This window comes from Dendrobates tinctorius, unplaced genomic scaffold (assembly GCF_039654945.1).
Source record: "Dendrobates tinctorius isolate UK_male_01 unplaced genomic scaffold, ASM3965494v1 ptg000250l, whole genome shotgun sequence".
NCBI classification, from domain to species: Eukaryota; Metazoa; Chordata; class Amphibia; order Anura; family Dendrobatidae; genus Dendrobates; species Dendrobates tinctorius.
Window position 1 is genome coordinate 50,575,646 of NW_027361917.1, and position 21,250 is coordinate 50,596,895.

At 43.1% G+C, this 21,250-nt stretch overlaps 1 long non-coding RNA gene across 1 annotated transcript; it reads left to right on the plus strand.

Moving 5' to 3' along the window:
- The first annotated feature begins 14,805 nt into the window (after positions 1-14,805).
- Positions 14,806-15,836, plus strand: LOC141063379 (uncharacterized). The gene is made up of 3 exons (XR_012224867.1): positions 14,806-14,908; positions 15,114-15,163; positions 15,550-15,836. It is a non-coding gene; the product is annotated as an uncharacterized lncRNA (long non-coding RNA).
- The last annotated feature ends 5,414 nt before the right edge of the window (positions 15,837-21,250 follow it).

Here is a 21,250-nt window from a genome sequence, read left to right on the forward strand (position 1 = left end):
AATAAAGTGGCCAGTGAGTGTATATATATATATATATATACTGTATATCATTCATCTTTGCAGCATATATAATGGTATTTAACTACTTCCAGCAACTTCACTGACTCCTGCATGTGTCCAACCTATATCATTCATCTTTGCAGCATATATAATGGTATATAGTTATTTCAACTCACCCTGCTTGTCCCCTAATGCTACTGAGGTCAAGTAACTTTTCAAAATGGTTTATGATCCATGTAGGCCTGGACACTTGTTTATCTGCTAAATACATTTATTGTGTCCTGCTGTCCTAACTTAGTTTGATTGATTGCTAACGAGTAAGGAGAGAAAAACAAAGGAAGATCTCAGAACTGGCCTTCTATAAATTCAGAGCTAGCCTGGGGATGCAATAATGCACATGTAATCGAAGTACATGTATCAAAGTACGCTGGCAGTTATAACATGGCAGTTAGGCAAGGCAGGAGACAGGTAAGACAAATAAATAAATCTATTCCCTGTACATTTGGACTACCACAAATATTTACCATATGCATTTGCATAATTTATATCCTGTCCACTGCATTCACACACATCCACCACCCTGGCATTAACAATCTACACTCCATCCATATTGTCCCCTCACTCCTTTCCTCTCCTATGTATATTACTCACGCTCTTTTCACATTGCTACACAGCACAGATCCATTCAGTCCCACCATTCAACATCAGAGACGCTCTCACAAATCACTTAACCATCTGCTCACTCTTTCTATCCTCCTTCTCCTAGTCGCAGGAGACATTGCTCCCAACCCTGGTCCCCCATGTTATAGAAAGTTAAACCCCCCAACTGCTACACTCAGAAACCCCTCTAATCTTATTAATATTCCCTGCATGCCATCTGTCTCTCTTAATTGTGCCCTTTGGAATTCTCACTCAGTGTGTAACAAACTCGCCTTCATTCATGATTGTGATGGTCACGTGTGATTGGACACACCGCCCCCAGCAGGGCGAATTTCTCTGACATACGTGACCCTGGAGTGCAGCCGGATACACCGCCTTCAGCAGGCGAATTTCAGAATTACACGTGTAACTGGATACACCGCCTCCAGCAGGGTGAATTTAAATAATAAGGGAAACACCAGGGAAACCGATACAATGGAGGGCCCTGCGATACGGAATGGGGACGTGGAGACCTCCTGCACTCCCCTGAGTCAGTTTCTCTACACTCCTAATAGTCCCTATGCAGGTTGCGCACCTGGTGCCGAGCAGGATACCTAAAAACCCTAGCTCGCCCTGCACCTAGCCCTTTCTAGTGAAATGGACAGTGCAGAAACTAATCCCACCACTGCACTGAAACACACAAAAGGAAAGGTACAAACAGGGATAACACCACTTAGCTCGGCTCTGTTGCTCTTGCTCCCAGCAACAGAGTCCAGCACCAGAATGCAGCTTTCCTCATGAATAGCTGCTCCTTCACCAAGCTTTGTCAGATTTGCAAGGAACTCTTCTCTATGGCTCCTTCCAAACCAGGACTCAGACTTAGCTGCCAGGAACTCTCACTAGCTCCTTCCTCCACCAAGGATGGTTGAAATGACCAATATCACCAACAGTGAGTGAGAGAACAAGACACTCCTATATAGTTAAGCCAGAGCAATCACACCTGTTAGTGATAATCACGTGCACTAAACTAAAGTAACCAGAGTGCAATGACCCTAACGGCCACCGGGGGCAAAACTAGAAAAGAAACCACACAGTGCAGTGATCCTAATGGCCACCAGGGGCAAAACTAACTTTAAGCACACAGCTTAAGGAAAAAAAAAAGGTTACTAGTGCTTTTATCTGTCATAATCCAGCATGGATCATGACAATGACTTTTTCCTTTCTAATTCTCTTAACCTTCTGGCTCTTAGTGAAACCTGAGTCCAGCAGTCAGACACTACCGCTGCTGCTGCTCTTTCATATGGTGGACTATACTTCTCTCATACCCCAAGATTAGACAATAGAACAGGTGGAGGCGTTGGTCTGCTCCTATCACCAAAATGTACCTTTCAGGTTATCCCTCAAGTACCCTCACTTGTCTTCCCTTCTTTGGAGGTCCATACCGTCAGACTCTACACCCCCTTCTCCATGCGAGCGGCAGTGGTATATCGTCCTCCCGGCCCCTCCCATCAGTTCCTGGATCATTTTGCTACTTGGCTTCCACATTTTCTCTCCTGTGACATCCCTACCCTCATCATGGGCGATTTCAACATCCCCATTGCTCTTCCCCTCTCCCCATCTGCTACTCACCTTTTATCTCTAACCTCCTCGTTTGGCCTTTTGCAGCTTACTAATTCTCCAACACATGAAGATGGAAACTCCCTCGACTTGGTCTTCTCTCGGCTTTGTGCAGTGGATGATTTTGCAAACTCCCCTCTCCCGCTCTCTGGCCACAACCTTCTTTCATTCTCTATCAAGAACTGCCAGGCTGCACAGGTCACCACCACTGTCCATATTTATAGAATCTTGTCCTGATTCTGTAATTGAAGCATTACAATGAAACACTTCAAAGTGCCCTGGATGAATTTGCACCTCCAATACATAGAACACCACAACACAGATGGCGACAACCCTGGCACACCCTGCAAACACGTTTCCTGCAGCGGTGCTCCTGGTGCGCCGAACGTCTGTAGAGAAAATCTAACCTACCTGAAGATTTCATCCATTATAAGCTTATGCTTCGAACATACAACACTGCCCTTCACCTCTCCAAACAAACCTATTTCAACACCCTCATCACCTCACTGTCCAATAACCCTAAACATCTCTTTGACACTTTTCATTCTCTACTCAACCCAAGAGTACAGGCCCCAACCACGGAGCTTTGAGCTGACAATCTGGCCAATTACTTCAAAGAAAAAATTAACCAGATCCGACAGGAAATTATCTCCCAATCACCTCATACCATGCACTGTCCTCCCTCACCCCACTGCATCTAGCTCACGCTCTGATTTTGAACCAGTCACAGAAGAAGAAGTAAGCAGGCTCCTTACATCTTCTCACCCAACCACTTGCACCAGTGACCCATTTCCATCACATCTCCTCCAGTCCCTTTCCCCTGCTGTCACCCCTCACCTAACTAAAATATTTAACCTCTGTCTCTCTTCTGGTATTTTTCCCTCCTCATTTAAGCATGCCATCATACATCCACTACTTAAAAAAACATCCCTCTACCAAAACTGTGCCGCTAACTATAGACCTGTCTCTAATCTTCCCTTCATCTCTAAACTCCTGGAACGCCTGGTCCACTCCCATCTTATCCGCTATCTCTTTGACAACTCTCTTTTTGACCCTCTCCAATCCGGTTTCTGCTCTTTACACTCTACTGAAACTGCCCTCACTAAAGTCTCTAATGAGCTACTAACAGCTAAATCAAATGGTCATTACTCCATGCTAATTCTCTTGGATCTCTCTGCAGCATTCAACACTGTGGATCATCAGCTCCTCCTCACTATGCTCCATTCCATTGGCCTCAAGGACACCGTTCTCTCCTGGTTCTCCTCCTACCTCTCTGACCGCTCCTTTACTGTATCTTTTGCTGGCTCCTCCTCCTCTCATCTTCCCCTTACTGTTGGGGTTCCTCAAGGATGAGTCCTAGGCCCCCTCCTCTTCTCTTTGTACACTGCCCCTATTGGTCAAACAATCAGTAGATTTGGTTTCCAGTACCATCTCTATGCTGATGACACCCAATTATACGCTTCTTCTCCTGACATCACTCCTGCCTTTCTAGAAAACACCAGCGATTGTCTTAACGCTGTGTCTAACATCATGTCATCACTATATCTGAAACTGAACCTGTCAAAGACTGAACTCCTTGTGTTTCCTCCCGCTACTAATGTACCTATACCCGACATTGCCATTTCCGTGTGTGGTTCCACTATTACTCCCCAGCAACATGCCCGATGTCTTGGGGTCATACTTGACTCCGAGCTTTCCTTTGTCCCCCACATATGATCACTGGCTCACTCTTGTTATCTGCACCTCAAAAACATTTCTAGAATTCGACCTTTTCTTACTTTTGACTCCGCAAAAACTCTTACTGTTTCTCTTATTCATTCTCGTCTCGACTATTGTAACTCTCTTCTAATCGGTCTCCCTCTTACTAAACTCTCCCCCCTCCAATCTGTCTTGAATGCTGCTGCCAGGATCATATTCCTCGCCAATCGTTACACCGATGCCTCTACCTTGTGCCAGTCATTACACTGGCTACCCATCCACTCCAGAATCCAGTACAAACTTATTACCCTTACCGACAAAGCTCTCCATGGCTCAGCACCACCCTACATCTCCTCCCTTGTTTCAGTATACCATCCTACCCGCACCCTCCGTTCTGCTGATGACCTGAGGTTAGCATCCACAATAATCAGAACCTCCCACTGCCGTCTCCAAGACTATACACGTGCTGCGCCAATTCTTTGGAATGCACTTCCCAGGTCAATACGATTAGTCCCCAATCCCCACAATTTTAAGCGTGCCCTGAAAACTAATTTATTCAGACTGGCCTACCACCTCAACACATTAACCTAATCTATCCCTGTGTGGCACGGCCAAAAGTTTTTACCATAACCAGGTTCCCCGCATCATGTTCCCACATGCTTTATACATCCATTAGCCCTCTGTGTCTGTACTGTTACACACTTAACATTATGGCTGGTCCATACAATCAGGGCAACTGTTACCACCCACCTTTCGTGTCTCACTTTTTTTTTCCTCATAGATTGTAAGCTTGCGAGCAGGGCCCTCATTCCTCTTGGTATCTGTTATGATCTATGTGATTATTGTTATGCTATAATGTCTATTGTCTGTACAAGTCCCCTCTGAAATGTAAAGTGCTGCGGAATATGTCGGCACTATAGAAATAAAATTTATAATTATTATTATATATATAGATATATATTATATATATATACTAGCTGAAGAGCCCAGCATTGCCTGGGCATAGTAATCAACTGTGGTTAGTTATAACAAATTATAATGTTTATATTGCACATAAAAACATTTCACATCATATATTCAACACTACAGATTTGCAACACAAATTAACTAAACGATTACCCAAGTATTGATAGTATTTTATTTTCAACTCATTCAAGATTTTTGGTTTCTCCTTTCGGTGCAAAGATGAACAGATTTTTGGCAGTTCCAACTCTTGAACAGAACACGTAAAGTTGACCATGAGAAAAGCATGGAGATTGCAAATCGACCCCTACTACTGTCCCTGAGCATTGTTAATAGACATTGCAAATAGCAGTTGAACTGGAAACTGGGGGCATTTAAAATCAAAAAGCAAATCAGATGGAATGAGTGGAATTCTTGGAATGAAAATGTCCTCTCCTTTGGCACATCCTGTTTCTGAGCTGTGCATCTAAACCTATCCTGTGTGATAAAGTCTGCTGAGCTGTGTACCTAATCCTCTCCTGTGTGATACTTTCTGCTGAGCTTTGTTTCTAATCCTAACGTGTGATACTGACTGCTGAGCAGTGTATCTAATCCTATCCTGTGTGATACCGTCTGAGCCGCGTATCTAATCCTATCCTGTGTGATACTGTCTGCTGAGCCATGTATCTATTCCTATCCTGTGTGATACTGACTGCTGAGCTGTGTATCTATTCCTATCCTATGTGAAACTGACTGCTGAGCTGTGTATCTAATCCTCTCCTGTGTGATACTGACTGCTGAACTATGTATCTAATCCTATCCTGTGTGATACTGACTGCTCAGCTGTGTATCTAATCCTATCCTGTGTGATACAGGGCTCCCCCTGCAGTCTGTGTCAGAGGGTGGTCTGTGTTGGCACAGTAATAAATTGTGTTATTTCCAACTTTACAGAAGGACGATAACACCATAGAAATGATAAGAATAATAAGCCAAATTGTTTGGTAAATTGGAACGCCTCACAACATTGCCTATGACACTCTCGGGGTCCATATATGTGACTGTGCAAAATTTTGTGGCTGTAGCTGTGATAGTGCAGATGCCAATCCCGGACATACACACATACATACATACATTCTGTTAGCGTGGCTGGTCTGGAGCCGGAATCTCCAGGAGTGGACCCTCTGGGCCGTGGCACCGAGGGGCCCCGGGCGAGCTGCCAGGTGGAACCGACCCCTATACAGGGACCGTTAGGAGCAGGCCCAGGGGTTCGAGTACCACGGTAGCCGGTACCGAGAGGGGCGGGTCAGGATGGACTGGAGTAGGAGTGTGGGACTGAAGTGTAGATGACAGGACAGAGCTGGAACACAGGAGACAAGAGTGGAGTAAGACTGTAGACTGGAACGTGGAGGGATGGCTGGAGCAGAAACACAGGAGACAGGATTGGAGTAGGACGGAAGGACTTGAGCAGGATGGAACAGGAACACAGGCGGCAGGACTGGAGTAGGATGGAAGGACTGGAGCAGGATGGAACAGGAACACCGGAGGCAGGACTGGAGTAGGAAGGAAGGACTGGAGCAGGATGGAACAGGAACACCGGAGGCAGGACTGGAGTAGGACGGAAGGACTGGAGCAGGATGGAACAGGAACACCGGAGGCAGGACTGGAGTAGGATGGAAGGTCTGGAGCAGGATGGAACAGGAACACCGGAGGCAGGACTGGAGTGGGACGGAAGGACTGGAGCAGGATGGAACAGGAACACCGGAGGCAGGATTGGAGTCAGACGGCGGAGTACAGCAGGGACACGGATAGCAGGACTGCGAGGCTGCTGCAGAGAGCACACGAGAACGGGGCTGGGAGACTGCAGAGAGCACACGAAGAAGCGAGGCCCAGTGTGCTAGGAAACACAACGATCAGGTGCCTCCCTCAGGGAGAAGCGGCCTGATATGTCCCTGTTTGGTCTGCCATTGGTCAGAGGGTGCTTCCGGGTCAGGGCATAGCCGGAGCACAAGAAGCAGAAGGGTGACGCGGCCACGGCCTATGGCGCATGCGCATTGCATGCAGAGATGCCGTCGGCCGCGCGCCTGTCAGAGGTGATTGCCGTGGCTGTTGAGCGGCGGGGGGCTGCGGCGCAGGAGCGATGGTCGGGTGAGTATGCAGAGACGGCATGGGAGCGGAGGCCGGGTGAGTATGTCAGAACGGCGTGACACATACACTTTTTCCTCATTATGTACTGTACCTAGGGGCAAAATTGTTTGGTGAATTGGAACGCACGGGGTTAAAATTTCACCTCACAACATAGCATATGACGCTCTCGGGGTCCAGACGTGTGACTGTGCAAAATTTTCTGGCTGTAGCTGCGACGGTGCAGATGCCAATCCCAGACATACACACATACATACAAACATACACACACACACATTGAGCTTTATATATTATATTATATTATATATATATATATATATATATATATATATATATATATATATATACACTAACTGAAGAGCCCGGCGTTGCCTGGGCATAATAACCAACTGTGGTTAGTTATGACATATTGTAATTATTATATTGCACATAAAAACATTTCACATCATATATTCTACACTACAGATTTGCAACACAAGTTAACTAAGCGATTACCCAAGTATTGATAGTATTTTATTTTCAACTCATTCAAGATTTTTGTTTTTTCCTTTCGGTGCAAAGTTGAACAGATTTTTGGCAGCTCCAACTCTTGAACAGACCACATAAAGTTGACCATGAGAAAAGCATGGAGATTGCAAATCGATCTCTACTACTTTCAAGGACTGTCCCTGAGCATTGTTAATGGACATTGCAAATAGCAGTTGATCTGGAAACTGGAGGCGTTTAAAATCAAAAAACAAATCAGATGGAATGAGTGGAATTCTTAGAATGAAAATGTCCTCTCCTTTGGCACATCCTGTTTCTGAGCTGTGTATCTAATCCTATCCTGTGTGATAATGTCTGTTGAGCTGTGTGATACTTTCTGCTGAGCTGTGTATCTAATCCTATCGTGTGTTACTGACTGCTCAGCCATGTATTTAATCCTATCCTGTGTGATACTGACTGCTGAGCCATGTACCTAATCCTATCATGTGTGATACTGACTGCTGAGCAGTGTATCTAATCTTATCCTGTGTGATACTGTCTGCTGAGCCGTGTATCTAACCCTATCCTGTGTGATACTGACTGCAGAGCCGTGTACTTAATAATATCATGTGTGTTACTGACTGCAGAGCCGTGTATCTAATCCTATTCTGTGTAGGATACTGTCTGCTGAGCAGTGTATCTAATCCTATTCTGTGTGGTACTGTGTGCTGAGCTGTGTATTTAATCCTATCCTGTGTGATAATGTCTGCTGAACCGTGTATCTATTCCTATCCTGTGTGATACTGACTGCTGAGCTGTGTATCTAATCCTATCCTGTGTGATACTGTCTGCTGAGCCATGTATCTAACCCTATCCTGTGTGATACTGACTGCTGAGCCGTGTACCTAATAATATCATGTGTGCTACTGACTGCTGAGCCGTGTATCTATTCCTATCCTATGTGATACTGACTGCTGAGCCGTGTATCTAATCCTATCCTGTGTGATACTGACTGCTGAGCTGTGTATCTAATCCTATCCTGTGTGATACCGTCTGCTGAGCCATGTATCTAACCCTATCCTGTGTGATACTGACTGCTGAGCCGTGTACCTAATAATATCATGTGTGTTACTGACTGCTGAGCCGTGTATCTAATCCTATCCTGTGTGATACTGACTGCAGAGCCATGTATCTAATCATATTCTGTGTGATACTTTCTGCTGAGCAGTGTATCTAATACTATTCTCTGTGATACTGTGTGTTGAGCTGTGTATCTAATCCTATACTGTGTGATACTGTCTGCTGAGCCGTGTATCTATTCCTATCCTGTGTGATACTGACTGCTGAGCTGTGTATCTAATCCTATCATGTGTGATACTGACTGCTGAGCCATGTGTCTAATCCTCTCCTGTGTGATACTGACTGCTGAGCTGTGTATCTAATCCTCTCCTGTGTGAAACTGACTGCTGAGCTGTGTATCTAATCCTATCCTGTGTGATACTGGCTGCTGAGCAATGTATCTAATCCTAACATGTGTGTTACTGACTGCGCAGCTGTGTATCTAATCCTATCCTGTGTGATACTGACTGCTGAGCCGTGTATCTAATCCTATCCTGTGTGATACAGTCTACTGAGCCGTGTATCTAATCCTATTCTGTGTGATACTGTCTGCTGAGTCGTGTTTCTAATACTATTCTGTGTGATACTGTGTGCTGAGCTGTGTGTCTAATCCTATCCTGTGTGATACTGTCTGCTGAGCCGTGTATCTATTCCTTTCCTGTGTGATACTGACTGCTGAGCCATGTGTCTAATCCTCTCTTGTGTGATACTGACTGCTGAGCCGTGTATCTAATCCTATCCTGTGTGATACTGACTGCTGAGCTGTGTATCTAATCGTATCCTGTGTGATACTGGGCTCCCGCTGCAATCTGTGTCAGAGGGTGGTGATAAATTGTGTTATTTCCAGCTTTACAGAAGGACGATAACACCATAGAAATGATAAGAATAATAGGCCAAATTGTTTGGTGAATTGGAACGCGCGTGGTTAAAATTTCACCTCACAACATAGCCTATGACGCTCTCGGGGTCCGGACGTAAGACTGTGCAAAATTTTGTGGCTGTAGCTGCGACGGTGCAGATGCCAATCCCGGACATACACACATACATACAAACATGCACACACATTGAGCTTTATATATCTGCTGCTGTGTGAAGACATCAGTGACACAGAGCTGTCTCATTCACACAGCAGAGGCTTTGTCACACAACAGATTACATCAGTGACTGCCATCCCCTGTGCAGATTAGAAGCTGCAGACCCCCATCACTGGCCATCACACAGTCTGTTCTCACTGCTGCCAGCAGCCTGGGATAGTGAGGGTAGGAATCACTGATAATGAGTTATGTATTGTAATCATGGAGTGGCCCAGAATACAGGACGATTTTCCTTCCTCACTAGGTTCACTTTCCATAGACCACTGTTCAGCGTGTGTCTGAGGGAGGAGCAGCTGCTCTCTGCACTGAGGCTGCTGGAGGGGAAGAATTCGTTACTGTGTGATGAGGGCTGCTTCGTGTGGACGGGGAGGTCCTGTAGCTATGGAGGGTGGGGTTGTTGCTATAGAGGGCATGTTTGGAGTAGAGTAGGAGGTTACAACTAGTTCTCATTTCAATGCCATAACACCCCCCCCTTGGACGTTCTGCTCAGAATATCTAGAAAACCGTGCAAACTAGTGACAGAAAGTAAAATACTTATTGTCATAATTCTGCAGCCCAGATATGTACTGAGATTATGTGAAAAGCCCGGATGAGTCCAATAAATATATTTATTGTATAATCTTTTATTTAAGATTTTCATTATAAAAGGAGGAGAAACATAACATAAGGAGTTGCGCAGGACCTCCTTTAAGAATAAACGCAAGTAACTGTCTAGTAGTTTTTAATATAACAATTAAATATTTCTTATGATAATACATGTTTGGATACATCGGTAATGTTATAAACAACAACTGATATGAAAAATATATGAATTAGATATTACTTTATATGCCTGTATTGAATTAATAAACAACAGTTATTTTTATGCCTCTCAGATCTAAAAGTATAAGAAGAGAGAACAGAGAAAGAGTAAAGAAAAGATGAGAAAAGGGATGGGTAAGGGACGAGGAGTTAAAGGAAATAAAAAAAGTGGGGTAAGTGGTGGAGATATATCCTTTTATTATCGTAATTCTAGTGTTATGGTCTAAATAGAAGTTGAAAATCTGGATAGTCTCTAAAAGAAATCCACGGTTGCCATATTTTAACAAATTTAGTGTTATTTCCTGGGGCTTTGGCTGAAAGGTCTTCCATGTGGTATATATAAGCAAATTCTTGTTGCCACTCTTTTAATGATGGTATAACTGTTGTGTAGTGTCTAGGTATTACTGACAGAGCTGCCGCTAGATAGGATCTCATGAGGCTGTGTTTTTGGAACCCAATGGAGCCCAGGAGTATTGACAGGATAGTTACCTGAAGAGAAAGCTCTATTATATCTCCTGTAATCTTATTGCAGGCCATGAATACTTCTGACCAGAAAGGCTTTATTTTATGACAATCCCACCATACAGTATGTGTAACATTGAACCTTTTTCTGATTCACAGCGCCAGCACATGTCAGACACTGAAGGAAAAACTATATGTAGTTTTAATGGGTATTGGTACCATCTTGCCAATATGTAGTAATGTTTTTTGCTTGCACAGCCAGCTGTTGACATTTTATGGGTGAACAGATATGCTTTTTGTTTATCGTCTTCAGAGAGGGTGGTGCCAAATCCATCTCCCAAGCATGTGTAAAATTTGGGTCAGTTAAGAAAGATTGGTTTAAAGAACCATGCATGTAGGAGATTAGAAGAGGTGGTATGGTATTCTGTAAAAATAATCCCTCAATGAGGTTGGAAAAAGGGTTTTAACTTATGTGCTGCCCCCTCTTTTTTTTATAAGTTTGTGAAAGCACGCAATTGTTCATATTCCATCCATGAAAGTTTTTGTGGGGAATCTAAATTTTGAATTTTCTCAAAAGGTAGAATATCTTCTCCTTTTAAAACATGACATATATACGTAAATCAGTATTAATGTTCCAAAGGAGAAACTTATTTCTTAATTGGGCTGGGGGAAACTCTTGGTTGGAGAATATGGGAGTTAAGGGATTTGGAGAATTTGTTAAGATGACTTTCTTAGTCCATTTCAGACCTTCAAAACCACATTGATCAAGAAACCCAAGCTATTCACCCATGTCTTATCTCTTGATTTTATAAAGGGAAGACTCCTCAGGGAGGCTGAGGAGCTCTCTTGTTCTACGAAAATCCACTGTTTATAATCTGCAGGGAAATGCCAATCAAATAAGCAAATAGTAGGGAAGTCTGATGGTATCTTTTCAGGTCTTGGAGATGAAGTTGGGTGAATAAGAATCTGATATTTAATTTGTGGTCTATATTTTTCCCACACAAACCTAATTAAAGAGAGTCTAAAGGCCCCGTCACACTAAGCGATGCACCAGCGATCCCGACAACGAAATGACCCGGTCAGGATCGCTGGTGCATCCCTAAGTGGTCGCTAGTGAGCTGCCAAACAGGCAGATATCACTAGCGATGTAGCGACGCAGCAGCAGTCATTACTTACCTGTCAGACGCGGCGATGATGACGTCCTCCTGACCGCTTTCACGCGTTGCTCGTCGGTGCCAGCAGGAAACCCAGCAGGAAGTGGCCGACGAGAAACGGCCCAGGACGTTCTCGCACGATCAGCGATAACCAGCGGGGGAGCCAGTCGCAGGTAAGTATAACAAATAGCGATATCGCTAGCAATATCGCTGCTGCGTCACAAAATCGGTGATGCTTAAGCGATCTCGCTTAGTGTGACGGGCCCTTAAGGGCCCCGTCACACATAGCGACGCACCAGCGATCCCGACAACGATATGACCTTGTCAGGATTGCTGGTGTGTTGCTACATGATCGCTGATAAGCTGCCAAACAGTCAGCTTCACCAGCGGTCAGCAACAGAGACACGCAGGTAACAAGCGATGCACGTCGCTTAGTTACCCACTGTGTACCTTAGTTACCAGCGTGCTGGTGCAGGGAGCTGGTAACTAAGGTACACATCGGGTTTCTAAGCAGCGCGTGGCACTTAGAAACCCGATGTGTACCTTGGTTACCAGCTCCTGCTCGCTGATCGCTGGTCTCCCGCCTGTCACACGCAGCGATGCGTGCTGGCCAGCGGGAGACCAGCGATCAAAAAAATGTCCTGGCCATTCCAGGATGATCAGCGATACCCGGCAGGGGGGCCGGTCACTGGTAAGTGTCACACACAGTTATCTTGCTGGTGAGATCGCTGTTGCGTCACAAAACTTGTGACTCAGCAGCGATCTCGCTAGCGAGATTGCTATGTGTGATGGGGGCTTAAGGGCCTCGTCACACATAGTGACTCACCAGCGATTCCGACAACGATATGAACTTGTCAGGATCGCTGGTGTGTCGCTACATGATCGCTGGTGAGCTGCCAAACAGGCAGATCTCAGCAGCGATCAGGACAGCAACATGCGGGTAACAAGCGACGCACACCGCTTAGTTACCTGCAGTGTACGTTAAGATACCAGCGCGCTGGTGCAGGGATCTGGTAACCAAGGTAAACATCGGGTTTCTAAGTGCTGCGCGGCGCTTAGAAACCCGATGTTTACCTTGGTTACCTTGGTTACCAGCTCCCTGCACCAGCGCGCTGGTATCTAACGTACACATCGGGTTTCTAAGCGCCGCGCGGCGCTTAGAAACCCGATGTTTACCTTGGTTACTAGCTCCAGCTCGCTGATCGCTGGTCTCCTGCTTGCCACATGCAGCGATGCGGGCTGGCCAGCGGGAGACCAGCGATCAAAAAAATGTCCAGGCCATTCGAGCACGATCAGCGATACCCGGCAGGAGGGCCGGTCGCTGATAAGTGTCACACACAGCGATCTCGCTGGTGAGATCGCTGTTGCGTCACAAAACTTGTGACTCAGCAGTGATCTCCCTAGCGAGATTGCTGTGTGTGACGGGGGCTTAAGTCTTCTAAAAAAAACAATAGTGGAACTATTGGACTTGCTTGAAAAACATTCAGGAACCAAGGGAGTATATATTTTAAATGCATTTATTTGACTAAACCATGAGATAGGTTTTTTTTATCATATGCCATGAGGTCTTTAAGGGTTGGTTGTAGAAGTGTGTGATAATTCAAGGAATAAAGTATACTAAGGTCAGATGGGATAAAGATGCTTAAGTATTTGATCGCCTTAGGCTGCAATTTTAAAGGAAAATTATTTTTAGCTGTCTGCAAATCACTTTGTGTCAATGTGATATTTAAAGGTTCTGTTTCAGAATAATTAATTTTTAAGTTGCTGAGAGAGCCAAACTGTTCAAATTCTCTTAATAATAATGGAAAAGTAATATGAGGTTGTGAAATGTATAGTAAAAGGTTGTATGCATAGAGGGATGCCTGATAGTGATTGTTATCTAAGCATAGACCGTGCACATTGGGGCTACCCTAGAAAGCGGTCACCAGATGTTCCATAATTATTACGCATATTAGTAGGGATAGCAGGTATATATAGAGCCAACATTTTGTTTAGAAAGCTATGTTTCTAGCCTATTTGCTTAAGTGCCACTGTCATAAAACCCCAATGCACAAGGTGAAATGCTATCTCTGCATCCACAGACAACAAACCCAATGACTTTGAGGCCACCACAGTGTTTGCTATAAGCAAGGTGGTCTTATTTTCACCTTCTCGACCAGGCCAATTTTTTCAATTCTGACCAGTGTTACTTTATGAGGTAATAAGATTTGGGATGAAGGGGTTAAGCCTATGTCTCTGTTAACACAAACTATGTAACCCAACAAAGTTTATTCGCTGCAAAAGTAAACATGAGTTTTGAGTTTCACCTGCTTTCTTCTCCTGGTCATTTTTTATCTTTTTTTTTTTCATCTGGGCTAAATAACAAAACAACAGCCTGGAAAATGACATTTCAGGTGTTATCCCATTCTATTTCACTGTTTGCGGTAGTGTGGAGGTGGGTTTCTACATAGCATCAACCTCTACAATTCTCTCACTATATCTGCAATAAATGGGAGTTAATCGGCAAATTAATATCTTAAACACGAGACCATAAAGATGCATAGAGTGTCTTACTTGTCTGGTGTTTTTTTTACCATGTAATTATTACATGCCATGTGCACGTTAAGATAAATTTTGTGCAATTTGTGTCTATTATTTCAGAATTTTTTGTACAGTTTCCTGTGACCCTATTTTAAAATCCACATTTACCCATTTTTTGTCTCTGGTTAGTCACGAGTGGACCGGTGGATCTGCAGCAGCGGATATCTCTATAAGCTTGTCTTTTGGCTCAAATTGGTGAGTACAATTTGATCATAGTAATCATTTTATCCGGGATAAGACCCTATTGCGCTATTATACTTCAGCAGCAAATATTATATTTTTACCATTGTCTGAACAAAAGGCAAAGATTATGATGTCACTATTGTTGCAGCAAGCATTGTTAGTGTTGATGTTATGTCCAAGCATATTGATTCTTTTAGTGTTTTCTCTCTTTCATTAGGAAGCACAATTTGCACCAAAGATGTTTCAATGGAAAAGTTAACCATTGCTGTAAGTAATATATGTTAAGGTGGCCAAAGCATATTTATTTTCAGTACCATATGACTATGAAGGATATACCACCCTAAACTCTCTTATATTGACAATATATTGCTGAAGGAAATCTGTTGTTATGTAACCCAGTCCATATAATGGCACCATTTATTAAGTTTATGAGAGAAAAGGAAGAAGCTCACAAGCATTGCAAAAACAGAGTAATGTATCTAGGCTGTATGTATGATAATACACCATATCAGCATACACAGAGTCCTTTAGTAAGTCTACATGTATATGTTAAATGTGCTTTCAACAAACTTTGCATAAAAAAAAGTACAGGCAATTATACGTAACGTTGTGAAATATATTATCAATGAATTCTGCTTGTTTTTCCCTTTAAGAGCCACATCTTCCCCTTCTCCTCTGCCTCCTGAACTTATCATCGACTGAAAAAAAGAACTAAGCTCTGTCTTACTCAAGAAAAGACAAAGACGGGCTATCATACTCCATGTAGAAAGGAAGGGGAAAGAGCAGTGAGGAGCAGAGTGAGAAAACAAGCAGTGTGAGACACAGAAAAAATGTGCTGAGTTTTCTAACAAGTCTTTTTCCTCCCACCAGAGATGGATTCACATCTATACTGCACAGTACTGCTATGTAATATCCGCCATGGATGTTCTAAATAATTCATTAAAAGCTGGAATACCTTTGTGTGCTGTGCTCTGTATGGGAGTCATCATAAGGGCTCATACTCACTTGTGAGAGACTCTCACGATTCTCTTGCGAGTCTCTCGCATGAAAGCCTGGCACTGCCACCGGCACTTGGACCGGAGCGTGCGGCTACATGTATTTCTATGTAGCCGCAAGCTTCGGTCCGGGTGCCAGGTTTTCATGCGAGAGACTCACACGAGAAATCGTGTGAGTCTCTCGCAAGTGAGTATGAGCCGTTACAGCTACTTTCTACCCACTATCTCAGAGTCAATAGCAAATTAAAGATTTAGTCTGCAGACTGAAAAACTGGTAACCATGCAGCACATAAGTCATATGACGTCTAAAAATAGTCTTATTCCTCTTGCACACACAGATGACACGTTATTCTAAAAAGTTACTTGAAAGAATAGGTACCTTTGTACAGTAATTTAGCTACCATAGTGGCATAGGGGACAGTTACCGTGAGTCACTGACTCAGAGGGGCCCACCTGTAGTGACCAACTAGCCCACCACACATAGCTGTATCAGTGTTTACATCATGCTAATACAGTTAAACTCTATGGTAGAGCAGGGAGACATGGTCTCCTTGCACTACCATTCACCATTCTGTAGGTCACAGGTTGTGACCTACAGAATGGCAAGGTGACACAATGGACGAGTCTCGGGTGGGTGACAGAGTGATATGATAAGGTCATTATGCCAAGACTCTGACATTGTGTGTATGCTGCAACTGGATGACGTCACCACAGTGTTCTGCACGTGACTTGCCGCTGTCAGCTAGCCAGTGCCAGGATCCGGACTTATGTGAAAATATGATGTTTATTTTTTTTTTCCTTTGCACTTGTAGGGTGACTGTGGACAATTCCAATGTTTTCCTCTTAGCCATTCTTGGGTGTTTAGCTGTGTGTTTTGGGTCATTATCCTGTTGCCAGACCCATCATCACCTGTGACTGAGACCAAGCTTACTGACACTGGGCAGCACATTTCTCTCTAGAATCCCTTGATAGTCTTGAGATTTCATTGTACCCTGCACAGATTCTAGACACCCTGTACCAGATGCAGCAAAGAAGCCCTAGAACATTGCAGAGCCTTCTCCATGTTTCACAATAGGGACAGCGTTCTTTTCTTAATATGTTTCATTTTTCCCTCTGTGAACATAGAGCTGATGTGCCTTGTCAAAAAGTTAAATTTTTGTTTCATCTGTCCATAGGACATTCTCCCAGAAGTTTTGTGGCTTGTCAACATGTAGATTGGCAAATTCCAGTCTGGCTTTTTAATGATTTTTTTTCAACAATGGTGTCATCTTTGGTCGTCTCCCATGAAGTCCACTTTGACTCATATAAAAATGGATGATGTAATCTGACACTGATGTTCCTTGAGCTTGAAGTTCACCTTTAATCTGTTTAGAAGTTTTTCTGGGCTCTTTTGTTACCATTCGTATTATCCTTCTCTTTGATTTGTCATCAATTTTCCTCTTGCGGCCACGTCCAGGGAGGTTGGCTACAGTCCCAAGAAGCTTAAATTTCTGAATAATATGTACAACTGTCATCTCAGGATCATCAAGCTGCTTGGAGATGGTCTTATAACGTTTACCTTTTACATTTGTCTATAATTTTCTTTCTAATCTCCTGAGACAACTCTTTTCTTTGCTTCCTCTGGTCCATGTTGAGTGTGATACACACCATGTTACAAACAGCACAGTGAGTATCTGTAGCCCTCTATACAGGCCCACGCACTGATTCCAAGATTGTAGACATCTGTGATGCTAATTAGTGGACACACTTTGATTTGCCATGTTGCTATTGTAACATTATTTTCAGGGGTACGCTCATTTCTGTCCAGGACTATTTCACGAGTTTTATTTTTTTAAAAATTTTGTGGAAGCATGGCTGAAAAGCAATGTCTGACTTTCATTTGTTAATTTTGATAGATTTTTGATATATTATTACTTTTGTCAGATTCAAGTTATTTCCGTGACCATTGTGGGTTTTTCTCTCATTAAGCAAGGGGTACCAACATGTGTACATACTCCTGGTCACACTCTGACTAGACATGTGCTGGCTCGCTCATTATAAGTGCCACAAGCTCCGGAGAATCCTTACAGCGCGTACTGTGTGCAATGTCAGGATTCACAAGTCTGCGCTCATATAAAGTGACTGCAGACTTTCGTGCCTAAACTCCTTTAAAGAATGCAACAAAAGGAAAACCACGTTCAACACCTGTGAGAATTTTGTGGAAAATATAGTCATATTTTTTTTACTATGTTTTGTCATATTGTTAATTAAATAATTTGTAATGTCCTGTACTGGTATGTCTTAGGCTATATTGATGATACCCTAATCTTCCCCAAACGCCTGGATCCACATTATCTTAATATCTGCTCAATTTTACAGAGACTAATTTTAGATCATCATTATGCCAAACTGGAAAACTGTCTCTGAGAGTCATGAATTACTATTTCTAAGATGCATTATCTCTTCTGTAGATCTGTATAGGGACATGGAGAAAGTTTCTGCTATTTTTGACTGGCCACAGCATATTGTTATTAGAGTCCTCCAAAAGTTCCTAGACTTTGTAAATTAATGCTGCTAGTTCATTAAAAAAATATTCTGAAGTGGTAGTTCCTCTTATTGCACTCACTTGGTAAGGTTTTAATTCTTGGAACTTGCTAAATTCTGCTGTTCAAGTTTTCAATCAATTTAAATCTTGTTTTCCTACTGTTCCTGCTCTATATGACACTGATGTTGAAAGACTAGGGATGAAGGAACCCGAACTGTAAATTTCCTAATATTTGCTCCCTAACCGCGAAAACGGACTTTTAACAGGATGTCCGGTGTTCTGTTTGGATACCTACAGAGTTTCTTGAAAGGCTACAACGCAACCAATCAACTAGCTATTATGCTGTGGGCACTTCCGGAGCTATTACAGCCATACCAAGTGCTGGCATGGCTGGCTGTGATTCGCTGGCGCATCACGTGACCCGATCACGAGTGATTGGAGGGACAGGATACAGCTGGAGTGAGGGTCAGAATTAGACTGTGCACTCTACCAAAAAGCCACTGTGTACTCTGCATGTGTCTGAGTGCGAGTACTGTGCCAAAAAGCAGATGTGTGTACTCTGCAACCATATCTGTGGGAGTACTGTGCCAAAAATGTGTATATATAGACTGCACCCATATCTGTGGGAGTACAGTGCCAAAAAGCTGCTGTCTGTACTCTGCACCCATATCTCTGGGAGTACAGTGCCTTTAAGTCACCATGTGTACTCTGCAGATGTCTGAGTGGGACTACTGTGCCTTTAAGCTGCAGTGTGTACTCTGCATGTGTCTGAGTGGGACTACTGTGCCTTTAAGCCTCTGTGTATACTCTGCACCTACACCTGTGGGAGTACTGTGCCTTTAAGCCTCTTTGTGAACTCTGCAAACCTGCCTGTGGGAGTGGTGTGCCAAAAAATCTCTGTGTTCACTTTGCACCCCCACCTGTGCGAGAGAATTGGTCCTATAAGTTTCTGTGTGTACGTTGCAACACTGCCTGTGGGAAAACTTTGCCATTAAGCAGTCTGTGTGTACTCTACCTCTCTGCCTGTGGGGTATTGGAAGAGATAAAAGAGGAGACAAGGGGCGCAGAATCTAAGTGCAGGTGTATGATAATATCTGCCATGAATGATTTTAATTATTGCACTCACCCTTTAGATGTCTTGTATATTCACTCAAAAGGGACCATGTGATGGATCCAATCTTTGTAATGCTCCGGTCTGCAGCACAATGACGGGAGCTAAACCAGCCTTGATACGATCGCGTATGAATAACCACAGGTACAACACTAAAAAAGTGTTTTTTTTTAAAACATAGCCTATCCAGACATCTCCTAGTCAAACAACACAAAAAGTTTGACATAACGGTAACCCCTGTAGAACAAATATCCCAGAATGACACAAATATGATCCAAAAATTAAATAGAAAAGAGTCTTACAGGATTTTTCTATTAAAAACCCTATAACTTGACGGTCTTAATGAAACAGTGGAAAATGTATAGATAATTATAACAGAGAGGGAAGAGAAAAGAAAATCTGAAAATATACACATTTTTAATTATATGTTTAAAAAAATAAATAAATAATTTTTTTTCACAATTTCATGCTATACATTTTCACATATTTTTTTGTGTATCACTGTTGTGTAATTTATGCAATTGTCATTGTAGTCCATGTACATCTCTTTGTGTATGTGCCTTTTATTTCTTCATATTTTTATATACCATTTTAATTTTTTTTTTCTCTTTTTTTTTTGAGATGCCAATTTGATTCAAGATCATGCTGACCTAACAGGGGTGTGGTGTTAACCTCATTTGATTGAGGCACGTCCCTGTCATATGTGTGAGCAATCACTAGTCTATAAAGACAAACTTTTTTTTCCAAAAGAGAAAATATTTTTTTAAATGCATAATGTCCCTGATGAATGCTGTTGCAGGCTAAAAACCTTTGTTTTATCTCAGTAAAGTGTTTTAATAAATTTTTTTTATCAAATTATCCTTGTCCTCCGGAAGCACTGAAAAGGGAAATCATTTTTGTTTTCTTAAAAGAGACAAGGGATTCAGTGGAATTAGGCCTTAGGTGAGTATAACTGTGTTTTTTATTTTGCTGTGTCTTTACCATGTCACTATAGGATCAGTAATGGATAAACGTCTTATAGACGCCTCTCCATTAGTAATCCGTGGGTTTAATGTCATCTGACAATACAAAAGTGACATCAACCTCACAAATATGAACCCCACTTGCCACTGCTACAGGGCAAGTGGGAAGAGCCAGGCAAGCACCAGAATTGGTGCATCTAATAGATGCGCCTTTTCTGGGTGGCTGCAGGCTGCTATTTTTAGGCTGGGGGGGCAATATCCATGATCCCTTACCAGCCTGAGAATATATATGTTTGCTTTAGCAAGGCTGGTTGTCAAAAGTGGGGGGACCCACACCGTTTGTTTTACTTATTTATTTAAATAATTAAAAAATGCGGCCTGGGGACCCCTCTATTCTTGATAACCAGCCTTGCTGAAACTGACAGCTGAGGGTTGTAGTCCCCAGCTGTGAGTGTTGCCTGGCAGGTTATCAAAAATACAGGGAAACATACTCCAGTTTGTTTTTTTTAATTATTTATTTACAGCGCAGGAGCCAGCTGATGAATACTCCCATCAGCAGCTACTGCTGTCAATGGTATTAGGGCAGCAGGCATCGACTGATGGGAGCGGTAGTTCCATCAGTTGACACCAGTGACCGGAGGTGAACTTTATACCTCCGATCATAGCTGAGGGCTCCCACTATCTTTTCACAGCGTGATAACTGTGGATCTCTGACCGGCAGTGATTATTTCACAGCAGCTCAGAAACAGTGTTTGCCGCACT